At 47.1% G+C, this 7,881-nt stretch overlaps 1 protein-coding gene across 1 annotated transcript in view; it reads right to left on the minus strand.

Moving 5' to 3' along the window:
• The window catches only part of LOC131290625 (F-actin-monooxygenase Mical), a 51,557-nt gene extending 44,163 nt beyond the window's left edge, over nt 1-7,394 (minus strand). The window contains exon 1 of the mRNA XM_058319787.1: nt 7,298-7,394. The gene's annotated coding sequence lies outside the window, so the exon portion shown is untranslated. The remainder of the gene's footprint in view (nt 1-7,297) is intronic.
• Nucleotides 7,395-7,881: the final 487 nt, after the last annotated feature.

Raw genomic sequence — 7,881 nt, forward strand, 5'->3', positions numbered from 1 at the left:
TGATTCGAATCGGGCGTACGGCAATTATCGTTCAGCGGTTGCTAGTTAATTTTCTCCGGCGATTTTCCTCCTCCAACCTTTCACTGCTGTGCCAGCTGTGTTTTCCGCCCGCTCTCCAGAGTAGGCAAAAACAAAAAGAAAATAACAAGGGTGTGGTGCGCGCGTGCGTAACACAGTTTTTCCGCGTGTGCGCAGTGAGCGACATTGGGGAGGAAAAAATAAAAAAAAAAACCCCCGGTGGTAGGAAAACCACACACACACATTCCAAATTTGGGCACCAATTTGAAGCGGCGGCAAGAGGAAAACATAAAAATTGGACCATTTTTTTTTTTACTTCCGTGCGCTTCTTCGAACGACAAAAGTGTTCGAAAAGATGCTTGCATTCACCTTATCTTTATTAAATATTGCGGCATGTTTAATGTCATCAGCACGAAACAAAACAAGGTATTGGGGCAACGGCCGAATGGCAGACATGTCTTACCATGTGGACTGCCATGTCACCCAAAAGTGGGTGACAGCAGTAACTAGATCTAAAAAGTTTTTGTCCCATAAATAAATGAAAATGCAACATAAAAACTATAGTAATATTTTATACCAATTCTTTGAGAAGGTAAGTTTCTGCTTAGCCTTCAAAAATCGTTGGTTTAATAAATGTTACAAACAAATTATATTAAAAAAGACTGTACTAAAAAGGTGTGCTAAAAACGCTTGGCAGTCAACGTGTTAACAAATCTTATAAACACATTTTATTGAAAAAGGTTTTACTAAACAATCTTTTTTAATGAAATTCTTTTGTAACATTTATGAAGGCTAACCAAAACCTTAGCTTTCCCAAAGAATTGTTATTAAATATCACTTGAATTTTTATGTTGCATTTTCATTCATTTATTGGGCAAAAACTGTTTAGTACTAATGACAGCTGGCTATCAACTAATTATAGCCAGGGCAGTCAACGTGTTAAGATGTGTCAAAGAACTGCTAGTCAGCTACAGCCAACAATGCCAGCCAAGTCCAAAGCGTATTCGGATTATCTCAAACCGTTTCGTACCATTTTGGGGCGGTTCCATCTTTATACCTTTGAAGATCTTCCCAAGCTAACCTTGCTGCAGCGTAAACGTAAACACACATTCGTCGCTAGCGCGCGCCAGGAAAACGAAAGTAAAGTAAAAGTAAGTTTGAAAAACCGGCATGCGTAACGGATGGCGATCGTCCACAATATATATTTTCATTTGAATTATATATTTTCAAAGGCCAGCATCATGTGTTCGTTTATTCAGCTAACTAACTAACTCGTTTTTGATAATGTTTAACACGTTGACTGCCAAGCGTTTTTAGCACACTTTTTTAGAACAATCTTTTTTATTTTAATTTGTTTAAATTATTAATTAACCAACAATTTTTGATGGCTAAGCTAAAACTTAGCTTCCCAAAGAATTGATATAAATTATTACTATAATTTTTATGTTGCATTTTCATTTATTCATGGGTCGAAAACTTTTTAGAACTGAGAGTTTTGCTGTCAACCACTTTTGGGTGACATGGCAGTCAACGTGTTAAAACAAAACCATACGAAATTTTTATCAAATCAATCCCCCAATATTTGTGTGTGAATCCGAGTTTGTTGATCGATTGACTTTTACCTCCCGCGGGATTCGAACCGACGCTCGAACGGATTTGAGAGTAGGTTTGCGGAGAGAGGCTGCGCCGTTCTCTCACCTGCGCCACGGAGACCGACGCTCCGGTACCATATTTCCGAGCCAATATAAGCCAACGCTTTTGGGGCAGACGCGTCTCTAAATCGCGTGCGTGCGTGCGTGCGTGTGTGATTCCGTGGTTAGAGCAAAAACAATTAACCGCTGTTCCGCACAAAACACCGAACACCGCTCGCAACGACGTGTAAAACATTGTAATTGCCGGCAAGCTGCGAATGGACAGCAACCCTTCGTAAGTGGGATAGGGTGGGAGGGGTGGGGTGGTGGTTAGGAATGCGAATGGCAAATGAATTCGCGCTCGAGCCACGGAATGTTGCGCGGGGCGACTAATTTTAGGTCCCGCACGGTTCGCCGCATCCGATGAAACCGACAACCACAGCCAAATGAAACTGACCGGGGGCAGTCCATCGCACCCTCGGTGGGTGGCTTCTGATAGTTTTTGTTTTTTTAAATGTATTTGATCACCCCCCACATCCATTCACGCCACTCTCTCTCCCCTCGTTTCTTCTTCCCGCGAATCTCGTTCTGTCATTCGAAATTTTCCTCACAGAACGCAGCAGGGGAACCTAGCTCTAGGGCGACGGCGTTACTCGATACGGGGCGTGTGTGCTCCGAAGACAGATAAACATAACTATAGCGGTACGAACAATGGAAGAAGAACACACACACACCCAATTGCCAAATGAACCAAACACACGATAATGAATTCTAAATTTAGGCTGCACCTACTTGGCGCGGTTTGCCAATATTTTTATTCGTCGCGCGCTTCTTGGCTTTTCCCTCCCCCCCCCCCTCCCTCCTTCCCTCCCTCCACCCTCCACGACGTGTGTCCGGTTGCGGGCACAATTACGCAACGTGCACAATCGAACCGAGACGGGATCCAAAGGCTCACAGGTCAAATGGACATCGTCTTTATAGGAATAGTTGAGTTGCAATTTCAGGAAACCGGAGGACATGCAATACTGCTTATTTCAGGGGTCGGCAAAGCCCTTCGCGTCGGTAGAAAATGGAAGTAAGTCTTCTCGAACAGGAAATACGGTTGGAAAAGAAAAACGTATGGAAGTAAAATTGAAGGCTAAACAACGAGCTAAACCCATTCACATCAAACAAAAACTTGCTTATGAAAAAAACAAACACTTTTCGATAACTTACTAGAATATCTATTTGAATAAGTTTATCTGAATGTTGCAGTAGAATCAAGTGTTTATATCCGAGCTATGTTTAACACGTTCCGTACCGCGTCACCCAAATATGGGTGACAGCAGTTCTCGTTCTAAAAAGTGTTTGACCCATAAATAAATGAAAATGACACATAAAAATTATTGTAATATTTTGCGATAAGTTTTTGCGAAGCTAAGTTTTTGCTTGGCTTTCGTAAACAATCGGTTTAACAGATATTATAAACAAATTGTAATTTAAAAAATTTTACTAAAAATTGTGCTAAAACGCTTGGTACGCAACGTGTTAACATGTTGACTGCCATGGCAATCATTAGTACTAAAAAGTTTTCTATCCCATAAATGAATGAAAAAGCAACATAAAAATTAAAGTTTCATTCAATACCAATTCTACCAGCCTTTGTTTAACATTTGAAAACCGTTGGTTTCATAAATGTAATAAACACATTTTATTAAAACAAAGAAGATTGTACTAAAAACGCTTGCCAGTCAACGTGTTAAGTGTCAAATCATATCACTTGCAATTTAAAATAACAAAATAAACTAGTTGGTGGGGCTGTTGTGAACGAACGGTCGCTTCACTAAGGGAACGTGTGGCGACCCCTGACCTAGACGACGCGTTGGTTGGGGGAAGAAAAAAAAAGTGCGGACATAAACATCTTTGGCCATAACCGAACCGAATACGAACGGAAGGGGGGAATTGTCCTTGTCCAGCTCGCAGACGCATCCTTCCACTACCCCCCTCCCCTTCCCAACCCCCGTATGCAGCAAATCACAACAAATCGTCCAATGAAGCAGGCACAACCCCGACAAAGGCGTTTGCGGGTCGCGCCTAACTACAGTTAAGCACATTCACGACCTAGAACCGGTTTGGCCTGGGCCGTCTGCTGGCTGTTGCGTCCCACCACCCCGCGAAGGAAAGGAAAGAATGGCCAACAATAATCCGCGGCGTGCAGAAAAGCATACGGAACCACCATTCGGATGTCGGCGAAGAACGTGAATCCGGGGGGTTTTTATTTTTTGTTGGTAATGTCCACCAAAACCATACCATGCCTGGTGTGGGCCTCCCCCCTTGTTCCCATATCCCGTCCAGGCTGGACAATAACACGACCTTCACCGACGATCAGCCGGGTCTCTCTCTCCTTCTCCGGCGAGGGAGACGTGAACGTGAACGTGCCGTTTCGATGAGCCGTGTTGACCTGAAGGGTGAATCGCTTCAACGATCTTCTACCGATGTACCGTATATCCCTGATCTGAGGAAGATTGATTTTACGGTTCAATTTCGCAACCGTATGAGCGTAAGTAACTCTTCAGAGAGTAGTTCCACTTCTGTGGTTCATTTAATTTATGTATTTTTAATCCACAGCTGAGACGGCGTCACTCCACGGTGTCCCGATGTAGGAGATTTTATAGTTAAGTTAGGTTATTAATTGCCAACAGGATAGATAAAGGGCATGTAATGGCATTCCACAAGTGCAATCAACCCGAAGCCATCCAGCTCGCGGTGCCGAGAATTCGAAGGTTGACACAAGAGCGCAAACTTTGACAAGACGACCTCTCGTCGATCATATGAGGAAACATGTTCCCCCCACCGCTCTAGCCGACAATGGGAATTTCCTGCTCGAAAACGATTTTTAAAACTTGGCGTAAGCCGACGAGATGTTACCATCTTAACGGCGGCAATTAAATGGTTTGCGCAAAAGGGTAGAAGAACGTCTGTTTCCTGGGTCCTGTGTGCCGGAAAGTGGCACCTTTCCGTGCAATTAAACAACGCGCCGCGTGTTGGATGTGGTTGAACCTCGGCGCCACAGCGCATATGAGGCAACACCATCCGCGTCGTCCGCCATCACCGAAGGGGACGAACGAAAACGAAAACAAAAACGACCGGCAGAAGGATCTCACTCCTCCTTCTCGGAAGGGGAGGAGGAGAAGCCGCAAATAGTCAGTCCCAGAGTCAGTCAGTCGGGCGGTTTCTGCTTTTTCGTGGCGTGAATCATCGGTCGCCGCGGTTTCTACGGGTGGGTTTGGCTCCGGTGGAAGGGTAGAGAAAATTTTGGTTTACGACCCACTCGAGGTTATAAATATACCCGGCTTTGCTAGGGAAGCAACTCGGCGCGCCGCCTTGGTTATCTTCCTTTTTTCCCGTTTGCCTTCCGCCCTCCTCAGAGGTTTGGGGTTTTGGCATGCCAAAACTGCAGGCCGTGCGTGGAAGGCAAGCTGGCGGGGCCCTGGACTGACGCAAAAGTACCTCCGACTTCCGCTGTCGGATGTAAGGGGTGTACGATCTGCCCGAGAAATAGTCCAGATTCGCGAACTGATCGCCCCGCTCATTGACTGCTAATCGCTGGTAGAATCGGCGGGGTAGCAGCTTGCAACACACAGCTTCCGCCCCTCCTGCACCTAGGACAGCAGGGGGGGGGGGGGGGGGGGGGATAGAGTCTACCCTACGCTTGAACGGCGCCTGAACTGAAGCGCAATATAGTCGAGAGTGGTTCTTTCCGAGCTGGTATGCGCATGAATCACACCTACTCTCTACGTCCCGCACTGGATTTTCCTCTTGCGAACCGTTCGCGTCTTCCTACGATCGCGGTATCTACGGGTGGGTCAGCAAACTGGAGCGACCAGAGCGACTGTTTGGTATATCTGCACTGGCTAAACCTGTCAAATTTAAAACGCCATCAAAGCGCAACTCGGATTTTGGATTTTTGATGTTTGATGGATATTGGGAGTTTATGCGAAAGTGAAATATAGCACCTGAAGCTAGCTATAAACATTGCGACTTGCGGAGGTTTATAAAAAGTACTCACGTCAGCAAACTCGTGAAAATTGCCTTCCTCGCAAAATACCTTACCGACGAAACATATTCTGGAGAATTCTGAGCCAATCGACGCTTTTATCTTTCACACGCTCGAGTTGACCTAATGTCGAACCGCTATAGGCCGCCTTCTCTTCAGCATGCGGAATGCGGGCGCTGTGGGAGCTCACATACGGCTCGGTGTCGGTACTCAAACTTCCACACCGTGTGGGAGGTTTTTACCCAAAGGGTTTGCTCTCGGCGCGATTTCGATCAACCTCACACATCGGCAGCGTACGGTACCGGTTGCCCCTGAAGCGGTGGTGTAATGCCTTCGAAACCCGGGGCGGGCTGGAGTCCATAAAAGGAAGATTCACCTAGCGCGTGCCGTGTTCCGCCGGTTGTAGTTTCCGGGGGCACCGGAGTTTTAGCGGCAGGTGGCCAGTGTTACCGTCTCCGAGGCGAAAAAGGGCAAACCAGGGTCTGTGTTCCCTCGCCGGCACGGGTAACCCACGGCGGGGCCGGCGATGTTTTCAAAGCATTCCTGAGTTCGAACACCCGTTCGTGTTTGGTGCAAACGGCCAGTGACACCTTCCTCCGCACCGTACAGGGGAAAGACACGCAAACAAGATAGCCTTGCTGCTCGGCGTGTCGTGAAGCCAGAGTCCACTGTAATAGAGGCCAAGTGCGTTCGCCAACGAATGAAGGCACGGGCATAGCTTGTCCCCTTGTAAGCGAATACACGACCCGGTGGCTCCTTATCGAAGGTTGGAACAAACGCGGAAAGCGCAACTAACAAGCAAAATGCCACGGGATTTAGCGGCAGCGGGCGGTGATCAGCCGGTTTCGAGTGGAAGATGGAGCTGCACGCCTGCCATCGACTCGCTGATAAGGTCTCCTATACCAGACCGTCGGGCGACGGCGTGGCGGCATTGTTGGCTTTACTTTATTAGCCTGACCTGCCGAGGACTTTGATGTCACGGACAAGCTCCTAGGGCTGGCTGAGTGTGAGAGAGTGTGTATCAAATCATGGAATCAAAGAGTATTGTGACTAGCACAACTTTGCGGCCGAGTACTAGACGAGACGATCAGGTACTAGGAGTACCTCCCCAGGACTAGAATATTTGGTAATCTTAGGTTTAGAGAGTGTATCAAATCACAGAATCAAAGAGTATTGTGACTAGCACAGCTTTGCGGAAGAGTACTAGACGAGACGATCAGATACTAGGAGTACCTCTCTAGGTCTAGAATATTTGGTTTCAAATGATAGAATCAAAGCGTATTGTGACTAGCACAACTTTGCGGCCGAGTACTAGACTAGACGATCAGGTACTAGGAGTACCTCCCCAGGACTAGAATATTTGGTAATCTTAGGTTCAGACTTAGCAATCGGTTTACCAATTGGAAGACGATGTGTCTACCGTGTGTTGCCTTCGGTTGGTCCTATTTGCTTCCAACAATTTTGAGGACATTGAAACAGCAGTGCGAAGTAAGGTTGCGTATAAGATATTCTCTGCACGGTTAGATTCCCTTTCTCGTAGACGACTAAAGCGAAATGTATGTTCTACAACTAGTTAGCCTATGGTCAATAAAGTTCGCCGTTAGTCACTCACCTGAGTTTTGTGTGTGTGCGGGTGTGGGTGTCTCTGGAGGGTTTTGGATGGTGGCGAATCTACTGCGTCACGTTTGGACACACTCTAGAGCTACGGCATCTGCTGCTATCTGGCCGTGCCGCGCGCGCGCACATACACACACACACAGAAGAGTCAGTCACCCCCGGGGGTCGCACGGTACGATTAATTATTTTATTTGATATATGGATTTTTTTTTCGTTTGCAAAAACAACACGCACATACCCACACCGACCGGTGGTCGTTTTCGGGGGGTGGGGGGAGGAGGGAGTGGGTGGGCCACCGGAACAGAAACGGAGAAAAAATGGAGACCGAAAGATTAACTTAAAATTTACGAATCACACCAAACATAGTACACAACACGCTCGTTGGTCAGCACTTGGTCAGCATCATTAGCACACCGCCAACCGCACCCCACCTGTTGGCTCCGCTCCCCACTGCTGCTGTCTCGCGCACCCCTTCACCCACGCACGACGCGGACGCATCTACAACCGATGGGGGGACACGGACGCACACACACACACACCAGGACTCGTGTATCCTCTGCCGCAACTCCTGCTCGTCCT

Source organism: Anopheles ziemanni, chromosome X, assembly GCF_943734765.1.
Source record: "Anopheles ziemanni chromosome X, idAnoZiCoDA_A2_x.2, whole genome shotgun sequence".
NCBI classification, from domain to species: domain Eukaryota; kingdom Metazoa; phylum Arthropoda; class Insecta; order Diptera; family Culicidae; genus Anopheles; species Anopheles ziemanni.